Source organism: Columba livia, chromosome 3, assembly GCF_036013475.1.
Source record: "Columba livia isolate bColLiv1 breed racing homer chromosome 3, bColLiv1.pat.W.v2, whole genome shotgun sequence".
Taxonomy (NCBI): domain Eukaryota; kingdom Metazoa; phylum Chordata; class Aves; order Columbiformes; family Columbidae; genus Columba; species Columba livia.
In genome coordinates this window covers 107,421,902-107,443,656 of record NC_088604.1, presented here as the reverse complement: position 1 = coordinate 107,443,656, position 21,755 = coordinate 107,421,902, and the positions used below count along the sequence as shown (strand labels likewise).

At 38.9% G+C, this 21,755-nt stretch overlaps 1 long non-coding RNA gene across 1 annotated transcript in view; it reads left to right on the top strand.

The window, feature by feature from the left end:
• LOC110363510 (uncharacterized) overlaps positions 1-13,016 on the top strand; it is a 152,230-nt gene extending 139,214 nt beyond the window's left edge. The window contains exon 3 of the long non-coding RNA XR_010471674.1: positions 11,582-13,016. This is a non-coding gene — a long non-coding RNA (uncharacterized LOC110363510). The remainder of the gene's footprint in view (positions 1-11,581) is intronic.
• The last annotated feature ends 8,739 nt before the right edge of the window (positions 13,017-21,755 follow it).

The following is a 21,755-nucleotide window of genomic DNA, read 5'->3' as shown; positions in this document are numbered from 1 at the left end:
AAAGATGAGAAGGCAGGTGTTGTACTAACCTCCGATGATTGCTTTCTGATTGCCAGTCTAGTTATCTTTCTTCAGCATTTAAGATTGCCATATGGGAAATCAACAATGACGATCTTTGTGAAAGTACCAGAAGTGAGGTGCTTCACCTACACATATATTCAGGAGAGGGATTTGAACTCACTTTGAAAATTCATGAAACTGCTCATCATTTAAAATTGCCCTGTTGCAGGGTCTGTGTATAAATTATCTCAGAAATAGAGAGGTCCACAAACTTGCTACATTTTGTTTTATTTTCATGTAAAAATCTCCACAATTGTATGTTATTCCTTGTGAAACAACAGACTAATTAATCAGAAAGGCCTTGGAAAGCTCAGAAGTTATTTGAATTAATTCTCATTGAGTAAGTCAGGGTCTGATGTGGTATCTGATGCTTGTTATGTTAGGATTGAGAAGTTTTTGTGTAACATTTACTTTTCTAACAATAGGAATCACAATGATTTAAAATTCTTAAAATCATACCAAAATGCTTTGCAGCAGGCGTGGAAAACAGGACAAATAAATTCAGTCATTGAGGCAATGATGAGTTTTCATTTTGGATGGCTAACTGTAGTATGCCCTGAAGTAAAATGTATGGGCTACACTTGGAAGAGCAGCCAGCTTCACTGGGCTAGAAAGTGAGGATTTTTATTCATCCACCCAGTCAGTGCAGCAGAGCCTGCCGCTGTGTCTCAGCGCTGTTGAAATTTCCTTTAGTGTATCTATATCCTCCTGCTGCAGCTGTGGATTTGTGGATTTTGCTATATTTATTTTGGTCCCCCAAAAGTAATTTAAATAATATTAGTCACTAGCCCAGATTGTGCTATTTTGGAAAAGATGCCACGTCTTTCTCTCTCTCTCCAATCATATTTTATGATTCGTCAAGGGTTTGGTGGAGTTGTAGATCATGTTGTACATCATCCCTTGATTAAAAACAAGTCTTCCACACCACCAATTCCATTTCAATCTCCAAATTCATACCATTTACATAGGTAGGATAGTAATTAACCTCTGTAGCCTGTTGTGAAATCCAGGAATATCTTCATTTTATTCTGCTTTTTATCTGATACTGTTTTTAATAATGCCTGTTCTGTAGAAAGTTATATGGAACTTTCTGCATGAATGTATTTGTCATCTCAAAGGGACAAAAATTCATCTACTTCATATTAGCTGAAATAGCCTCCACGGTTTTCTGTGGTCAACAGCTGGATAAGGCATGGAGAGTGCATTAGGCAGCTTTCTAATTAAATATCTTCATTGCATCTAGTAGCACTTCCTTGCTAATAAAGAGAAAGCATACTGCAGTCAGTGTGTTGCAGATACCACATTGTCACTCTGATGCCAGGCCTCTGGCAGGCTGTTGTATGAGTAGGATAGGAACACAATGTGTTTTAAAAAAGTAACACTTAGCTGTGATTTTGCAAAGTATTATCCTATTTATTTTAAGTGTCATGTAATTATCAATTCATTTACTACCTATTGTAATACCATGAATCATAATGGATGTATTTGCATAATAGGTAAGTATCACATGAGCTCAATTATAATTCAGTATTAGCTAAATGTACCATGAAAACCAAATGTTTCCCATAAAGGTAGGCTGGGGTTGATATATGACCTGTCTTATACATGGTGTTCCTCAAATGCTGTCATGGGAAATAGTTCTGTTTGTGGACTTGCTCTCAGAGGGAACTGTTTTGCAGCCCTGAACTTCATCCATTTTCTCTCCAGCCTCCCAGTTTAAATGCTGTTCAGCTCTACCAGCCTTACAGGTGAGGATATTGTACACAGCACACTGAGAAACCTGTCCTTGCTGTTTAGCTGATGTGCCAGTGCTCTGTTGTCTCAAGTCACAGGGCAATCTCTGCCCAAAAGACTGAGTTTATTGCTCCAAGACCTGCACAAGCTGTGGTGGGTAACTGTGAACTGAGCAGTGATTGCACTGGAGCCTTAACTCCAGAAGATTACCTCGGCCCTGGGTAGGTTTCTTTAAAAATCTGTTTCCAGACATAACATATTTTAAAATAAAAAGATCTCTAAAATGATATGTACTCCTTCTAGTAGCCAGCTCTGCATTGCTGTGTTGGAGAGTATGATATGAGCAGGTTCTCAGCTGCTCAGTTACATGGTTTGCCCTAGTCATCCTCCATGTCTAGATCAGTCTGTGTTCTCTAGTGCTTACTCATCATCACAGTCAGTTGTATGTTCTCTCCTGCTGGTGTTTAAACCAAGAAGGTCTTGCTTTCAAAACCAGGTACGGCCTGTTGATACATGCTCAACATGAATATACCTAACTCGAAGAACAGTCCGATGTTCTTTTTACTAAAGAAAAGCTTTATCTGCAGTCTCTGGTTTGTGCATAGCCTGGCATTGCAGATATTGCTTCATCTCCACATTCCTAGGGAACGACCACAAATGATCCAACAGCCCTTGAAGGGTTTAGACCATTGACGGGAGGGAACAACCCTGCACTTGCACCAGTTGTTAGCAACAGTTCAGAGGCCAGTACTACTGCCTGAACTTTCCCCTTTGCCATCTCAGAGCTGCTTCTCCTACCCCAAACACTCTCTGCTGTATCCTGTCTTTGCTGTTATTACATGAAGATTTATGCAAGCAGAAATGAAATGTATATCATTTAGCTTATAGAATAAGTGATCCCTTTCAGCTTTGGTTTAATGTACATGACCTTGCAATAGTAGGTTGGTTAGAATAACCTAAATCTCAGCAAAATCCAGTTTCTGAGAAAAATCTGAACAGCTCATACCACTCATTTACTTCACTCATTTACTTCACTCATTTACTTCAACATATTTTCTATTGCAGAAGAAAGACTTACAATGCAGTTTCCTGAAAATGATAATTGTGTGAATTGTTGGGTCTATAATAGATGTGTATAATCCCACTTCCCACTTTTTGAATGTATCCCATTTCCATATAGAGTTTGAAATGTGTACTTTCTGGCTAGTACAGTTGATTTTTACTTGTTGCCTGCAAGTCAGATTAAGTATACTGCAACTGAAAAGCATAAAATGAGAGTTATTTCCAGAAATATAGTGTAGTTACTAGTACTTCAAGGTTTATTTAGCCTGATGTACATTCAGAAAGCAGCACTGCAATGGCAAAAGGCTAACACAGTTGACAACACTTAATTTGTTTGGACTCATGTCACCACTGGCTTTACAATGTGACAGGAGAAATACATCGCAGGAATTGATGAAGCAGTGCCACATTTGCACAATACTGCAACTCTTTACAGTCATTTAGGGCAAACTTTCCTACTTGATATACAAGGTAAAGCTTCTGAGTTTAATTTGTGCACCCTAGCCAGTCTGCGATTAAAGCTGTCCTCTCTTAGTTATAATTCAGTTTGGCCAGCTAGAAAGCAAATGGGCAGTGAAAGTGACACAGTGTCATTGCTGGATTTATGTGAAGTTAGAGGTGTTGCAAGGGACAGATAAATGTGTGTTACAAGGGATCCATATGATATTTATGCAACAGATGTTCTTGCCAAGCATAGAATTGGTAATCCCCTTAACTGGGACAAGTACTGGACCTGATAGGGTGGAGTTGCCCATATAAACACACACAGGATGATATATCTGGCAACAGAACTACTCTCTAGTGAGAAGAGTTATTCCAGTGTCTGTATTTTTGTTAGGCAAACTTGTCAGAGACTAGCACCCCCAAAGGAGGCAACTGTTGTGAATTTGGAAGAAAGTGCTTGTTCTGTAACAGAGATAGCTATTTCTGTTTCCATAGTTCTCTTTGGCTTGCTGCTAACTGACAGGTGGGAATTTCTGGGCATAGTTTCTTAATGGGAAGTTTGCAAATGAGGATTAAGAGAAAATAAAAAGCTGAAGTAACCATGAATTTCACAGGAGATTATTCTGTGGTGTATATATTAAGTATATTATTTCAATTTTTGTAGCTTTGAAATGTGCCTTGAATGTGTTTTTCTTTTGTTCTGGTTTTGCTATAAATAACTTTTTATAGGACAACTGCTTATACATGTTGATCATAGTTCAGAGCAGCCTACTGTGTAGGAATCAAATCCACTAGATGATTGCACTTGCACAGGAAATGTAATACTAAACCTGGTCATAAGCAGGACAAAAAGCACTGAAACTAGACGACTTGTTGCCATGATGGTTTTTGCGATACGACAAAAGTTGTTATTGTGTTTGTACCAACTACTGATGAATCTCTGAAGGGGATCATCTGCCACTAGATAATGTGCAGGGATCATCAGCTCACCTTGCATGAGTTGTTACTTGTCTGTAAGTGATGGGGTTACTACCTGTCAGGGGTGATGGGATCTTTCTTACAAGCTGTTGCCTTGCACTAGATTTCCAACAAAGGCGTGATGAAAGTCCAGATTTTCTTCTTATGTTCCTATTATTATTTTTACTACACTATAGCCTCTGGGAAGGGCAGAGCCTGCAGCAGGTTTGAATCCTAACTACAGTATATAATTTATGCTCCCTTTCCAATGAAAGCACTGATGTAAATTGTCCAGTCACTAAATGAGAGGATTGTCCTAGGAATCAGACCCTGGGAATTAAAAGCTTCTTCACGTGCCAGGTGATGCTTGCTGTAATTTTTACTGATCCATAAAAAGTGAAACTCTGCAAAAAAATATTCGTTTATGGCTGTAATTATGTGCTTTTTTTTTCCTCCTCTACAGTGTCTCTTTAGTATTCAGTATTGCTGTTAAATGTTTTGAAAATCATCCTGGAAACTATGAAACAGTGTCTATGGCTACTGTGATGCTAGCCTTTAGTCTGCTAGTTGGGGGTCAACTAAATCAGTACTAGATGACAGTTCTGCTTTCTTACCTTTTTTTTTTTTCTTTTGGAGAAAAAGAGAAAGCATCTTCTTCCACTGGCAGCTGCTGCCTCAGCTGGGAATTGCTATAAGGTGCTTTCATTTGTTGACAAAATAGTGTTATGACCAAAATAGTGTTATGACACTGGGTCCAAAATGGGAACCTATGCATTTTCATTTGGCATGACTTTTGGAGTAGGAGCAAGCAAAAAATTGAACAAAGGGTTGCACGTGATTTTAAGGTAGGTCCAGGCATTGTGGGTCATCATTCTGTACTTTCCCGCAGTATTTATTATATGCACTAGTTCCAATAAAGGAAAGCTCATTTTGCACATATGACTGAAAGCAAATAGAAGATGGTGATTGTTCATTTTATACAGGTTTTTCACTTGCTTTGAGACAGGATGTTTCTACTAAGACCATCCTTCCTTAATTTTCCCTACTGTGGTACATCATTCATAAACATTCTGAAATAAAGACTGAAATGGGATATCTCTCCAGAATAATTTGTATCATCAGAACAGTAAAACTTCTATAAAAAATTTTAAAGATTAGTGAGACTATCAATGTCTACTATAATCAAAACTAGAGAATGCTTTCTTGTCCTAGTTTCCTTCTTCCAGCTTCCATCTTTACAAAATAGACTTTCTCAAGCTCAGGTTTTGCACTTGGCAAAAGCGTTGAGAAACTTTGGATTAAATAACCTTCTCTCTCCACACATGTAATTAACTCCCTTTTGCATGTGTGGTGAGATGTTAGTACCCAGCTGAGGAGAGGTCCAGGTGTAACCTTGCCCAAACCTGCTTTGTGCTTAGCTGGAATGTGACTTGTTCAGACACTGATCCAAGCAGAAGCCGTGTTGCTTGTGTGCCTCCAGCTTATGGCATGGTGGAGGACCTTGGGGGTGAGCAGTGGCCTATGCTGACAAACCACCTAAACCTCTATGAGCAGAGTGCTGAAAGGACATATCAAATCTCCAAAGTGTATGCTGCATGACTGTTATTCCATTGACACGCCAAAAATGCAGATTTGTTTACTTGTTTCTAAAGCTAAGCTTTATGTATGAGAGCACTTTAAAATTCTTTGTGTGTTTTCAAAAATGCCTTTTTCTTCTAACATTACAGCTGTAAGGCAGGTCACACTTGGACATTTTTCACCTTAGCAGTGACCTTATTAGTAACTTTATAAAGTTATGTCAAGGATGTTTAGATTCCTGTCTCCATTAAGTTTCTATGTGGTGCCATTTGTAAATGGCAGCTAGAATGAAAGCGTACAGAAGAAGCTCTTCTTGTCTGCCTGATGAAATTTCTTGTTTGTCCTGCAGCTCCTTACATATATCTATTGTGTTATGCTGGTTTTAGTCTATGGGTGGCAGTCACTTTCTAAATTTCTTGTGCAATGTTTGCAGTCTTTCCTGCACTAGACTTATCAAATTTGCTGTTAGTAACACACATCAACAGGCAATCGATAAAATCAGAGCTAATTACATAATGTGTTTTTTTTTAAAATCTGTCTGCAGCACAAGCAGATGTTAAATGAAAGCTAATGAAGTGCGTCATCTTTTAAATAGGGGTATGCCCCAGGATTTTATACTGGACGAACTCTGCACCACAAAAAACGATTTTTGTAGAGGTTTGCATGCATGGAAATAATGAAATAATCACACAAGCGATACATATTTGAGCTAAACCTGAGCAGTCAGTACCGATTTCATTCAAGAAAGGAGAATTTAAACTATGGGCTATAGTGGAAGACCAACACAGAAGACATGTAAAGTAACATCTGCCTATTTTTTTTTTTTTCACTTGATTTACTAATAAACTCATGCAATAAGCCTCTATACTGCTACAAGCGAGTTTCAGCTTTTTGATTTCTTTCTCTGTATTTTTCAGCAATGCTAGTGACAGGCAAATCTCAGTGATTTGGGGCTGCGTCTGTTTTTGAGATAATAAGTAAGTGGGCACTGAATCTCAAAGCTGGCTGTCAGTGAGAAGAACTAGTGAGGAACAGAAAGGGAGGAAAGTCCTACATTCCCCTGAAATCAACAGGAAAAATGGATTGGTGCTGCCTCACAAATAACAGTAAATGTCATGTTGTGAGTTAGGTATTGCAATGTGCTGTTCATTTCCTTTCTCAGAAAACTTGTGATCTTTATGGGCTTGGGATCCTTTCTGCTCACCACTTGTATAAAAACTGCCACCAATAAACACTTAAATGTAATGAGCTAGATCCTGGGTATCATGCATTTTTAGCCATCTCATTTAGCTGTTTTTCCCTAAGTGTGTTTCCCTAATATTTTTGTTGTTATTGTTTGTTTTGTTTGGTATTTTGGTTTGTTTGGTTGGTTTGGTTTTTTGTTTGATTTTGCTTGGTTGTTTTGTTTGTGTGTTTGGTTGTTTATAAATAAAAGGCTTTCAGTTCCAGGTAGTTACGTCAGTTATGTACTGGGTATTTTTAATGAAGTCTCAATTATCCATAGACTTAAAAATAAATTCTCAAGATTTGGTACCATTGCAAATTTGAGAATTCAATCAGAAATTGAAGCCAGAGGATCATGTTACATGGACTTACAGTCATTTCAGTGGCTTTCAAAATTGCTGAGAAATTTCATAGGTAAATCAGGTTAACTGTGAAAACAGAATTACAATATGTATTCTACACATAACTTTAACAGACCAAAACCATAATCAGCTGAAATAAAATATTACGATACGCCTTCTTTGCTGTAGTGTGTTTCCCATTTTGGCTGATTTTGGGACAATTTACTAAATATTTTCTTATAAAGGAGATTTTGTATCCCTATTTTTTTTTTTTTTGAGACAAATGGATAACTGGCCTCTGATTTCAGTGTAAGGAACAGCACATTAATACTGAGTCTCCTGAAAAATTGCACCTCAGTGTCTTGGCTATGCTATTGTGTTGTTATGAGTTATTAACTGGCCTCACCTCGGTTTGCTGAGCCAGTGACAAAAATGTTCAAAAAGAAAAATAGCTGAGAGTAAATAACATTAAAAAAATAAAGTTTAATAGTTTTTAATAATCACCTTTGTGTTCATGAAGAATGATCAGTGAACATAATTATCACATCAATAAGAGAAAAATCTTATCTGAATTGTTGAACCCCAATTTACTTTGTGAAGATTTTTTTCATTATTCAGAAGGCCTTGTTTTTTCTCCCAGGAGTGGAAATTGCACCTTCATGGGTGTAATCCTATTCTTTGTGCATTTTGATAACCATCTGAAAGGCTATTGGAGTGATTTGTCATTCCTGTGTGCCTAGAAGTCTGTCTTCCCCAATATTCAAGCCTCACTGAATCTGGAATTATAACTCATGCAGCGCAGAAGCTTCCAAACATTGATGCAAACTTTGAACATGCAAAATAATGTTACTTCAAGTTATGGTATGTCAGAACTTTCTGTGGTCAGGGAAAAAACAAACCGAACAAACCAACCAACCAAACCCACCAAAACCAACCAACAAACAAAAAATCTTTCAGGAGAAGTCATTTTGAATGAGCTTTTGTCTGCTGCAAATAAAGCACTCCTTAAAAAGCTATGCAGAATGAGTAGGCTATGAGTACCCTGGGACAGAATGGTAGGTTTTTCTGAAAGAGGCATAAATAACAGGGTCAAGCATTTGAAGGAAACTCGATTAGCCACACTACTTCTATATTTGCATTTGTCCACATCTCATGTCTCTCACTATCTGCAGTTGGCCTGATTGTCATTTCTACACAAACAATGTCAATTTGCGCCTTAAGTATTTTTTATAGCTTTGTGCTTCTCAGCAGAACAAATCCAGCCTATCTGCTCAAGCCTTTTTAAAGCCTACCCTGTTTCCTTTCTCATTCTGGCTTTGAACCTTTATTTCAGTCTCCTGTGTCCATTTTTCTCTATCACAGAAGTTTCCTCTCTCCTTTTTTTGGCTTTCCTTGTGCTTGAAACAATCCACCTCTCTTTTTTATACCTTAGAAAACTTTACTTAACTTTTACAGATTGCCATAACTCAAAGGACTTCCCATCAGCTTAGCAAAATCTTATGTAGTATTTCCAGCCTGCTTGAGTTCATCATCCATCTGGTATGCAGGGATTTTGCCCCTATTCTGGCATTCTTCAGTTATCACCTGAGCTTTTCAGTCTTGTTGCCATCAGACCATGTCTCACCACAGAGTGGCCTTTTCTCCCTCTATAGGTGGATTGCAAAATGTAAATACAAGATAGCAACAGTGGCCACAAGTGACTTTTTTAGGAGGAAACAAGAAACATCAGTGGTAGCACAGCATCTTCCTCTAATCTGCCTTCAGCACAGCCAGCAGACTGAATCTTCAATGGAAAGCAGATTGAAGCAACAACTCAAATTATGAAATAAATATATCTATATTTTTTGGATTAATTTTTATCACAGTATTTTTAACTATGGAATTATACTAGTAAAGCTCATGAAGGCATTGTAATATGAACCTGTCTCTGCTATTTCCCAGTTTGTTGCCTTTCATCACAATCAAGGCATTGCACATAATAACTAATCAGATTCAGTGAGCAGAAGTTCTGTGAGGACACATTTTAATCAGAAATAGTGAAGGATTTAAACATTTCTCTCGCTGTGCTACACGGTGACATTTTGAAATGCTCAAAGGGCACACAGGTCTTCAAGTCCTGGTGAAACTCCATGAAAATGTGAAATGCAGCTCTGATTTGTGTTCTTTATGGTGACAAAAAAAATACGAAAGCTCTTATCATTATTTATTTATTTATTCCAGATCTGGATTTTTAATTTGCTAATAAGAAAATATGCCAGTCAGTGCCGCTCAGAAAAAAATCCCCCTAGGAACTGCACCAGCAGAGCTGAGGGCACACACCTTCCCGTAATTATATTTTATTTAAGTAGAATCTACAGACATCTTTTAAGATCCCATTATTATGTGTGGCTAAATAAATGCAGTAAATTCATTTATATTCCATTTAATTGTAATTATGTGGGCTTCAGAAATTGCCTGTACATTCTTTGTATATACTTTTCATGCATATTTGAATTATTTGAATGCTGCCACTTTCCAGGATTATTTTGTCTAGAAGATGTTTTCTGCTTATTTATAAAGGCATGAGTGTTGAAGAAGGCTGATGGCCAGTTTCTCATACCCTCAGAGAAAAGTGTGAGTCTGAAAATGCTGTAATTTGCTACCTCAGTTGAAATAAAATTCATTATTTATTAAAGATTATACTTAATATTTAAGGTTCTGCACCCTGAACTTGACTCAGTGTTTGGAAAACACTGGAGCCTGGAAAAGAGGAGACTGAGGGAAGAACTCATCGCAATCTACAGCTTCCTCACTAGAGGGGGACAAGGGGAAGATGCTGATCTCTTCTCTCTGGTGACCAACGACAGAACCTAAGAGAATGGCGGGAAGATGTGCCAAGGGAGGTTTAGGGCGGACATTAGGAGGAAAAGGTTACTCACCCAGGGAGTCGTGGAGCACTGGAACAGTCTCCCCAGGGAGATGTCACAGCCCCAAGCCTGACAGTGTTCAAGAAGCAATTGGACAGTGTCTTCAGACACATGGTGTGAACTGTGGGGTTGTCCTGTGCAGGGACAGGAGTTGGACTTGATGATCCTTGTGGGTCCCTTCCAACTCAGGACATTCTGTGATTCTATGGTGATTCTAAGAAAAAACAGTGTAAGGAGCAGAGGATGTATTTGATGTGGTTAAACAAGCCACATGTCTGAGGGCATGAGTTGCAGTGGTTGACACTAGTTGAAATATCAGAAATAAGTCTTATGATTATATTTTTTCAGACCATTAACACAGGCAAACATCTTTCCTTATAGATGGGCTACAACAACTTGAACAGTTCGACAACAACCTTTTGCATTATTTCACAGGTTTGGAAATGGGAAGCTGCTATGGCACTTAAGCACATCTGAAAATGTCACTGTGGATGTTAGAAGTGTAAGGGAAATCTCATTCTAATAGAATCTTGGCTGCCTCATACTTGTTCCCTTCTCTTCTAGTCGCTTCCAGTTAGACCTCACTATTACTAGAGTTTTCTCACCTGCAATAGGAGAGTATATTTGAAATCAGAGGAATTTGTATTGCACCTGGATATAATGCCAAAATGATCTGTCTAGAACCATCCTACTTCTTCTCTTATTCTGCATCCCGTGATCACAATTCATTAGAAAAAACAACGTTCTGTTTGAAACAGTTACATATTGAGGAGAAGTTTCATGGCTTAGATTACCAGATTTCTGAACATATTCAGAGTAGGTTGAACCATTAAACCTTAAGAGAAACCTTTCCCCATTTTTAGCTTCTCCTATGTTTAGTGCAAGCTAATTCAGTAATGAACCTTTCTGTCTCCCATCTTTCCTACTGTTGTATTGTACAAGTGAAATGGTCTAGTTGCACCACCTTTGCCTCAAACCCACATACTCAAAAGTACGAATTAATGCTTAAAACAGGAGCTCAAAGACTGAAATGTTTCACTATTGTAGTATCACATGTGTTCAATTCATGACAATGTGAACAGCATCATTAGTGCACCAACATAGGCTGGTGCAAAAGGATTTCCAGTTTTTGCATTGTTGAAATTTGCCGCTTGATATTGGAATACATTCTTAAATAAATGTGATTGTGTTATACATCATTTGAATGTGCATTTCTCGCTCTATGTTTTTTTGTTACTGACTGATAACTTGCTGTTTATTTTGTATTTATTTTAGACTATGGAAATCATGTTAGACAAAAAGCAAATTTGAGTGATTTTTTAATTCAAGTTCAAAATGGGTGGTAAAGCAGCATAGACAACTTGAAACATCAACAGCACATTTGGCCCAGGAACTGCTAACAAATGTACAGTGCAGTGGTGGTTCAAGAAGTTTCATAAAGGAGATGAGAGCCTTGAAGATGAGGAGTGTAGTAGCCAGCCATCGGAAATTGTCAATGACTAACTGAGAGGAATCATCGAAGCTGATCCTCTTACAGCTACACGAGAAGTTGCCAGAGAACTGAACATTGAACACTCTATGGTTGACTGGCATTTGAAGCAAATTGGAAAGCTGAAAAACCTTGATAAGTGGGTGCCTCATAAGTTGACTGAAAATCCAGAAGATCATCATTTTGAAGTGTAATTTTCTCTTTTTCTGTGCAACAATAATGAAACGTTTCTTGATTGGATTGTGATGTTCGACAAAAAGTGGGTTATACACAACAACCAGTGACAATCAGTGGAGTGGTTGGGCCGAGAGGAATCTTCAAAGCACTTCCAAATAGTGGTCATGCTCACTGTTTGGTGATCTGCTGCAGATCTGATCCACTACAGCTTTCTGAATCCTGGTGAAACCATTACATCTGAGAAGTATGCTCAGCAAATCAATGAGATGCACCAAAAACTGCAGTGCCTGCAGCCAGCATTGGTCAACAGAAAGGGCCCAGTTCTTCTCCATGACAATGCCTAGCTGCACATTGCACAACCAACACTTCAAATTTGAAGGAATTGGGCTATGAAATTTTGTGTCATCTACTGTACCCAGCTGACCTCTCGCCAACTGACTACCACTTTTTCAAGCATCTTACCAAGTTTTTGCAGGGAAAATGCTTCCACAACCAGCAGGATGCGGAAAATGCTTTGTAAGAGTTCGTTAAATCCTGAAGCAAGTATTTTTATGCTTTAGGAATAAACAAACATTTCTTTTTGGCAAAACTGTGTTGATCATAATGGTTCCTATTTTGATTAATAAAAATGTGTTTGAGCCTAGTTATAATGACTTAAAATTCACAGTGCAAAACCACAATTACTTTTGGACCAACCTAATTTTTCCCAATTAGAAAGAAATGAACAGAAATGGAGTGAGATGATGGCTCATTGACTAGTGACAGTACATGAGGATGGATGACAGTAGGTGAAACTTCACTTTGCTGTTGGCAACCTGTGGCTTGCTGGAGATTAGCTGCAAGAAATAGCTCAGAGGGGTTTCTTTCAAAACACAGCTGTTACCTGACACTGGTTGACAATCCAAGGCAAAACACTTGGATATGAAGTGCTGTACCTTAATTATTGTACTGTAAAATGATTTGTCTGTCAAGTGTATACTTTGGTAGACAGATGTAGCATAATAAACTTATAATAAAATATCTCCGTATAGTAAATTCTTTTGTCAGTTGCAAAAGTAGTTTGAAGTTGAATTGAAAAAACTTAGGCATATTGAAAAGCTTTTGACACATTAACTGGCAAAGTTGGTGTTTTATTTATTTATTTAATCATTTATTTATTTATTTTATTTTTTATTTCTAAGAGTTGTTAGCTACTGTACAAGGAGCAGAAACTAGAACTGAGTTTGTTTGGGGAGTATTTGACTAAAATTTACTTATTTTTATAAATGTTAAATACCCTGGTAGTTCTCAAAGCTAATACAATTGCAACGGATGAGCAAAACAAACTAATTTAATTCTCCCAGAGAAGTTGTGTGTTATTTAATGGAAGATGATTACTCTTGAAATCTATAGCAATGTATTCTGTTGACTGAAGTTGTTTGGAGTAAGCTCATACGGAAACAGCTCTGTGCACTGCGAGTGAGGCATTGTGCATGAAATGGAACAATTTTCTTTAATCTGTGGCATCATACGACCTTTTGATTTGTGGACATGTGCAAGTAGATGTTTTGTATTTTAAATGATACTATTGAAAGATGATTGAATTTGCTTACAAATTGTCTCTAAATATCAGCTCACAGGTTTTCTGCCCAAAAGGAAAAAGCTGAATGCAGTGTATTCCTTTTAGAGGGTTATGAATGGAACAAACTCTTGAACTTTACAGGGAAAGATGGAAATCACATCTTAAAGAAGTAAAATAATTCAACCATTTGCTCACTAATCAGTTGTTGCGTGAATGGGTGATAACAAAATGTTTAATGCATAGTATTTCAAAACCTACATTATTCTGTCCACTTTTGCAATCATCTATCATTTTCACTAAAAACCAGAAACAATGATAAAGATATTTAATACATCTAAGAATTGAAGTGGGTTATCTGAGGTCTACACAGCACTTGTGAAAAGCTCTATGTACTCCACATAAAAGATACATTGAGATTCAGTTGTTGAAAATTAAACTTCCTTCTGATTTTAACACAGATTTCAAGATAAAACCAAGAAACTTCTAAGTCATGTATATAAATCAAACCACTAACTTAGATATTCAAGGCTATTCATATAATATAAAAAGCATATTTCGAAACAGGAATAGATAGTTTCTTTAAGTATTTTTCATTTTGATTTTTTGTTGCTGCTAAGTTAGGCAACTAAGAAATAGAGTATACTTTAGTGATTTTATTTAATTCAGAATAAAAATCAAATTAATGATGTACATTATAAGTACTTTCAAAAGCTGTGATTATTATTTTTTTTTTAAAAGATGCTAGTCCATAGGGAGTCTGATAAAAACTGTGTGAAACCTACTGTTTTTTTTAGACTTTTCTCTATGCTGGCTTAAGTTCTGAGGTCTCACACAGCCTTACATTATGCATTGAGCTTCTGACTCAGAAATTCAAAGGGCAATTATGTTGTTTGTGTATGGATTTTATCAAAGGCAATAAATTGGCCTCAGCACAACTCAGGTAAACTCTTGAGAAACCTGTTTGCTGTTATGATTTACTATTAAATAATGCATTTAACTCTCATTTGCAGGCACTAAGGACTATAAACTAGATTTTCACATTGAAATGCATATTTTTTTCTCTTAAAAGATGCACAGATTTAAAGGCTAAAAGGGAACATGATGATAATCTAAACTGAACTCATGTCTTACAAGTTAAAGAATTTCAGTGGTTCTTAAATGCAAGACTTGTTTGGTTTTGTGCAAGTGTGTTGTGGTTTGAGTTTCACACTTGGAGTTTGAAGGGAACTGGAAGGGAGTTCTCCTGTGTCCTTGACTTCAATGACTATTAATTTTTGCTGAGGTTGGAAGTATTGTACTGAAGGGAGTTGGATTCAATCTTGAAAAGATGAAACAAGAAAAGGATTTGGAAAAATGCAATAGGAACACACACAGAAAATTGAAGAGTAGCTTTCCCCATGAGTCAGCAGTGGTTTTCAGGAGCTGCTGTTAGTTTGCATTTGGACATCATACATGTGATCCAGTGACGGTATGATAAGTTGGCAGCAGATGTCAGCCAGGTGAACTGTGATGGATATCCAAGGACTTCAATGTTTGTGTGCTTCTTTGCCAGATAATAAAGTCAGCCTCCTTTTCTTCCAAAGGCTTTGGACGTCCATTTTGGTTCTTTGTTGGCAAAAGCACTTCCCAGCCTGCCAGGCAGCTGTTCTTCAGTCATGCAGAACTGTTACCCACAACAGTCTTGGTCCACTGAAGTGTTTATTTTTGAAGACAACAAGTGACAGGAATTCATATTTCCATCTAGCTTCCTCTGTCACCAGGCTGTGCCATGTTGCCAGTACCACTTTTCCAGTGGGGCAAGTGCATTGTGTTTCTGCTTGCTCCCAAGGCCCACTATGACTGTGCAATTTAGCCTCAGAAAGCAGCAGCAACAACTAGATCAAAAGGCCAGTAAGGAACTGTGGTATGGCTCAGGATTTTTATTTCATTTTAATGCTTGTATTTTCTTTCTCAAAAGATTTTTAAGTCCTAGGAATTGTATTTGTCCTTGACTGCTTTTTCTTTATTTTTCTTTCCTTCAAGAAACCCTTTTAAATGAGGCCCTGCTTGCAGATGCATTTCTTAATTAATTGTGAATGTGTAGTGTGGTGACAGATGCAGAGGATGTTGCCTTTATCCTGATCACATTAAAATGAGTTGTGTTGAATATTCTATGATGCTTGGGGAAATTGCTTAATCCTATTACTTTTTGGAGAAGATTGAGTACCTCCTAATGTGAAATATGAAACCTCTGAGCTGCGCAGTGCAACTGCTGCCTCTGAGAGTGCAGCACAAAATGTATAGGATTTCTTCTAATGTGAGTCAACAACAATTTCTGGGCTTGTTTATCACATAAATGTTATCTGGCAAATTATTAGACAGTTGCTATGGAAACGAAGGCTTACTACTAGAAGGATTTGTTACCCTAAGTAGTTAAGACAATGTTCAGACCTGCATCCCTGCTGCAAACAGTCAGCTCCTAAGGATGGAAGTGGCAGATAACAAAACACCTACTTTTACTGATAACAAAACAATCTAGAAATATTTATCAGATGGCCTTTGCTTTTCTAGCAAATATTACTATACAGATATATTAAATGAAGTGTAAAGGTGTGAAAACACTAAAGACAAATATTCTTTTACCTTATTTCATGTGGTTTGAAAAGATAATATGGGTGTTGATACCTACTATATTACAGTGTGTAAGACACATGATGAGGCCTTCTATGGGCAGTTGAGAGTGGCCTCACAGTCACAGGCCCTGGTTGTTGTGGGGGATTTTAACTTTCCTGGTGTTTGCTGGAAGGACCATTCAGCCAGCCAGCCACAGTCCAGGAGGTTCCTCCAGTGCACTGATGATAACTTCCTCATGCAGATGGTGGAGGAGCCGACTAGGAGAGGTGCACTGCTGGATCTCATCCTCACTAACAAGGAGGGTCTGGTCGAAGCAGTAAAGGTTGAGGGCTGCCTGGGTTGCAGTGACCACGAGATGGTGGAGTTCAACATCTTGTGTGGCAGGAACAGAATAGCAAGTAGAATTGCAACCCTGGACTTTAGCAGGGCTAACTTTGGCCTTTTCAAGCAATTGCTGGGGGAAATCCCATGGGCAAGACTGCTTGAAGGAAGAGGGGCCCAAGATAGCTGGATTGCATTCAGAGATTGCTTCTTCCACTCTCAGGATCAGAGCATCCCCACACGAAGGAAGTCAAGGAAGGGAGCCAGGAGGCCTGCGTGGTTGAATAGGGATCTGTTGGGTATGCTCAAGCAGAAAAGGAGAGTTTACAGGTTGTGGAAGCAGGGGCTGGCCACTTGGGAAGAATATAAGGCTGCTGTTAGAGGATGTAGGAAGGCAGCTAGGATAGCCAAGGCCTCCTTAGAATTACAGCTGGCGAGAGGGGTCAAGGACAGCAAAAAGAACTTTTTCAAATACATAGCAGATAAAATTAACACCAGAGGCAATGTAGGCCCACTGATGAACGGGGTGGTTGCCCTGGTGGCAGAAGATACAGAGAAGGCAGAATTACTGAATGACTTCTTTGTCTCTGTTTACTCTGCTGGAGGCTGTCCTGGGGAGCCCTGTACCCCTGAGACCCTGGATGAAGCCAGGTCAATGGAGGAGTTTGCTTTAGTCGATGAGGACTAGGTTAGGGAGCAATTAAATAGTCTGGACATCCATAAATCCATGGGTCCAGATGGGATACATCTGCGGGTGCTGAGGGAGCTGGCTGAAGTCATTGCTAGACCACTCTCCATCATCTTTGCCAAGTCTTGGGAAATGGGGGAGGTGCCCGAGGATTGGAGGAAAGCAAATGTAACTCCAGACTTCAAAAAGGGCAAGAAGGAGGACCCGGGTAATTATAGACCGGTCAGCCTCACCTCTGTCCCTGGGAAAGTAATGGAACACCTTATCCTTGGTGCCATCTCAAGGCATATCAAGGATAAGAGGGTTATTAGGGGCAGTCAGCATGGCTTTACCAAAGGTAAGTCATGCTTGACCAACCTCATAGCCTTTTATGAGAATGTAACAAGGTGGATGGATGATGGCAGAGTGGTGGATGTGGTCTACCTTGACTTCAGTAAAGCCTTTGACACAGTCTCCCACAGCATCCTCACAGCTAAGTTGAGGAGGTGTGGTCTAGACAATAGAGTAGTGAGGGGGGTTGCAAACTGGCTTAAGGAGAGAAGCCAGAGAGTGGTAGTCAATGGTGCGGAGTCTAGTTGGAGGCCAGTATCTAGTGGAGTGCCTCAGGGGTCAGTACTGGGGCCAATATTATTCAATATATTCATTAGCGATTTAGACGAGTGAATAGAGTGTGCTATCAGCAAGTTTGCTGATGACACTAAGCTGGGAGGGGTGGCTGACACGCCAGAAGGCTGTGCTGCCATCCAGCGAGACCTGGACAGGCTGGAGAGTTGGGCGGGGAATAACCTAATGAAATTTAACAAGAGAAAGTGTAGAGTCCTGCATCTGGGCAGGAACAACCCCATGTTCCAGTATAGGTTGGGAAATTACATATTAGAGAGCAGTGTAGGGGAAAGGGACCTGGGGGTCCTGTCCAGCTGGAGATAATATTAATTGCTGATTGTTGAACTGAATAGAAAGAAAACCAAGGCATTTGAAATTGGTGTCTTCCTTCTGATGAGAGGTGTGGTAAAAATATTGCGAAAAGGGAGAGAAGAGTCTTGTTTATGAAAAAGATGAGCCATAGTTGGATTGCTCTTGATTATCTTGATTACTCAGAGAAGGGCAATGAAGCTGGTGAAGGGTCTGGAGCACAAGTCTTATGAGGAATGGCTGAGGGAACTGGGGCTGTTTAGTCTGTAGAAAGGGAGGCTGAGGGGAGATCTTATTGTTGTCTACAACTACCTGAAAGGAGGTTTTGCATGGAGGGTGTCGGTCTCTTCTCCAAAGTAAGAAGTGATAGGACAAGAAGAAATGGCCTCCAGTTGTATTGGGGGGGTTGGATTGGATATTATGAAAAAATTATTCACAGAAAGTGTTGTCAGGCATTGGAACAGGCTGCCCAGGGAAGTGGTGGAGTGACCATCCCTGGAGGTGTTTAAAAGATGTGTATATGAGGTTCTTAGGGACATGGTTTAGTGGTGGACTCGGCAGTGTTAGGTTAATGGTTGGACTTGATGATCTCAAAGCTCTTTTCCAACCAAAATGATTCTGCAATCACCCTTGTGGATCATCAAAAGTAGCATCTCCACTTCCTGTATTTATCTAGTAAAGAAAGGCAGGATAATGTATTGAAAAAGCTCCAGTTTCCACATAGGTTTCAGTGTCCTCAGTGCTTATGATCTTCTAAAGGTTTTAATAATATTTTGTTTGATCCATCCCCTGAATCAGGCAGTTATCTGAACTTTTCAAGCATCATTTTTGAAGTCCTTGAATTTTTCAGAAAACCTTAGGAAAACCTTAGAAGATGCGAATGTTAAAAGAGAGAGGACAATAACAACAAAACCTCCATAAACCCCAGAAAACGATCACTTTGCTTTTCCTAATTCTTGCAATTTTGAAGCCAATAACATCTGTAGAAGGCTGCATTGTTATTCTTTTCTTGGAGCCAGCAGTCCCACTCTTCTCATGAATATGATCAGTAGTTCTTTGAATATGATACTGAAATATTTTCCGATGGCAACTTCGGTCAGCATGGCTCTTGGCTTGTGGAACAGTATGCCACCGTCAGTTCAGGCAGCAATTCCAGGCTTTGCTCAGAGGGCAAGTTGGGATCCAATAAAATGGGCTCTATTGTGCTGACTGACGCCAGCTGAAGTGACTTCCCAGTACCCTGAGCGTATAGGAAAATGTGCAAGAAATACAGCTGGGCAGATAGTCTCTCATCACCTTTACAATGTGCATAAAAAGGACAAAAAGGTGACATTCATTGTGTGATTTTTTTTTTTCCTGGCAGCTATGGGCAGCAACAGAATGGAAAATGAACAGGTTATTGATCTAAAAGCAAACAGGATGGCTGTTTAAATCAGATGCTCATACACAGTGTAATATATTGCCACAAACTGTATAGAAGAAAAGCCAGAGGCATTGGAGGGTTAAAAGACTAAGGCTGATTTATAGAGCTGAATTTCTATGCACTGAACACATGTAAATGTATGGGAAAGGCAAAATAACACAACTTGTGCTAGGACCAGAATAAAACAGACAATATCCATCATTGGGTTAAAATTGCATCAGACATTTCGCAAGAGAACAAGTTTCTTGTCAGGATAAAGAGAACTAAGGACATCTGGAGACATCATCCAGAGAAGAGGAAGGCCCTCAGCAGAATATTGAATTGGACTGAGAAAGCTCAGCTTTGCCACATGGTTGATGCCCTAGGATAGATCCTCCTGTCCAAAAGGCAGAATTAGGAGAATTGCACAGACCTATTGCTTTGGAAACTGCTGAGTAAATGGAAGAAACAACAGGATGGATATAAATTTTATTTTGTTCTGTGGAAAAAATAAATAAAAAAAGGCCCAAAAAGTACTTTCCACAACCTACAAAGGAATACATTTTTGGGACTGTGATTGTTGCCAAATACGTCTCTATATGAATTCAATATATATATGTATAGGTATATATTTTACAGTGAGCATAGCAGTAGGGTTCTGGCAGCTCTTTTTAGCAAACTGTGCTAGTCTTCGTGTGTGTTCAGCACTTACTTTGGGGAGACTGCTCCTGCTGCTGTTTGGATTATGTTCAACACCTGAGGTGAAACACTTTTTCTATGGTATAGTGTGCTTTAAGTTTATATAGAGGAATGTTTTATCTGGGGAAAACCAGAAGAATACACATACAAAGGCATACAGACATTTTGAGAAGGATGAGAATATTGGTTTCAACTAAGTAGATATGCGAATTTTAAATAACAAAAATAAGCTATAGGAGAGAAATTAATCCAGAAACATGTATGGGTAGGTCTTTACTATCACAACTGCCATGTTAGTCAATGAAAAACATGCAGAGATTCCATTTGGGCCATATCTTATAGGCTTTGAGATACTGCAACATTAACTCAGAGAATGGAATTAATGGCCTCTAGCAGGCCGAGACAGAGGTTTCAAAATTAACAGATAGAAATACCAGAGAGAGGAGTTTCATTTCTGAAATTCAGTTCTATTATTTCTCCAAGAATAAGCTATCTATTTGCTGTCTTTGTTTAGGTTTAATGTAAAACTAGAATGTCAAAGCCACCACAGGCATCCAACAGAGATGACAGGCTCATCCTTTTTATTTAATACAAAGTCAGGGATGGCTGCAAGACAGTAAGATCAGCAGGGGACAGGAACAGAGAAGTTGGGGTTAAATTCCCTCCTCAGTCTGAGAAAATCACCTATATATTACTTGCTGTTAGGAAATCATCTGCACCCCTATACATTTCCCCGGAGATCATCCTTAATAATTCTTATTGAAGCGGGACATCAGATTGACAAGAATACAAAGAGGAAATTTCAAAGGGAGAAAGAAAACAGTAGCTTGATCTTAATGTCTAGGAGTAAGGCATGTGGCTTGGGCAGGGGAGACCTGGGCTTTGAGTCTCTGCTCCTGACCATGTTTGGGTGTTGGTCAATGGATAAGCAATACGAAGCAGATTTCGCTGATCATGTCTATGAATGGTAGAGGCTGTAGGTCCTGTGGTTTTTGTTGAACTCAGTGCTTCAGTGGGCTCCAAGTATGTTTTCTGCTTTGTGGCTTTTGGGCATGGTTTGTCATGGGTTGCCAGTTCTGCAAATTCCAGACTGCCTTGGTGAAAAGAGAAGTACCTAGTGAGAAAATCTGTTTAGCAAAGGTAAGAGAGGCTGACTCTGGGTATATTCAAGAGCAAATCTTTGAATGCCCAGGTTTTTGCAATGAAATGAAAAAACCTGCAGCCTCTCATATGTCTAAGCAGATTGGGTAGCAGCTTTGTGCACATCTGATGAATATTTGGGATTTAGGCACACAATTTCTGCCAATTTTGCATCTGAAATGTGTCAGTATCCTGCCCTTTGTGCAGAATACAACTGCTTAAACAATCAAAATTGTGAGCACCCTATGGAAAGAATAATGTTTGGAACAGAAGCAGTGTCTCCTTGGTGGAGTTTTGAGAAACTTCTCTGTCAGTATGGAGCAGTGGGTTAATTTTGTCTCTGGCTATTCAGGACCATACCAACTATCAAACAATTAGTTTAGGCCACAGCTAAGAAGGAAAGAATCACTTTCAGTGTAAATATTGTTGATTTTGTCAGCTTTCCCA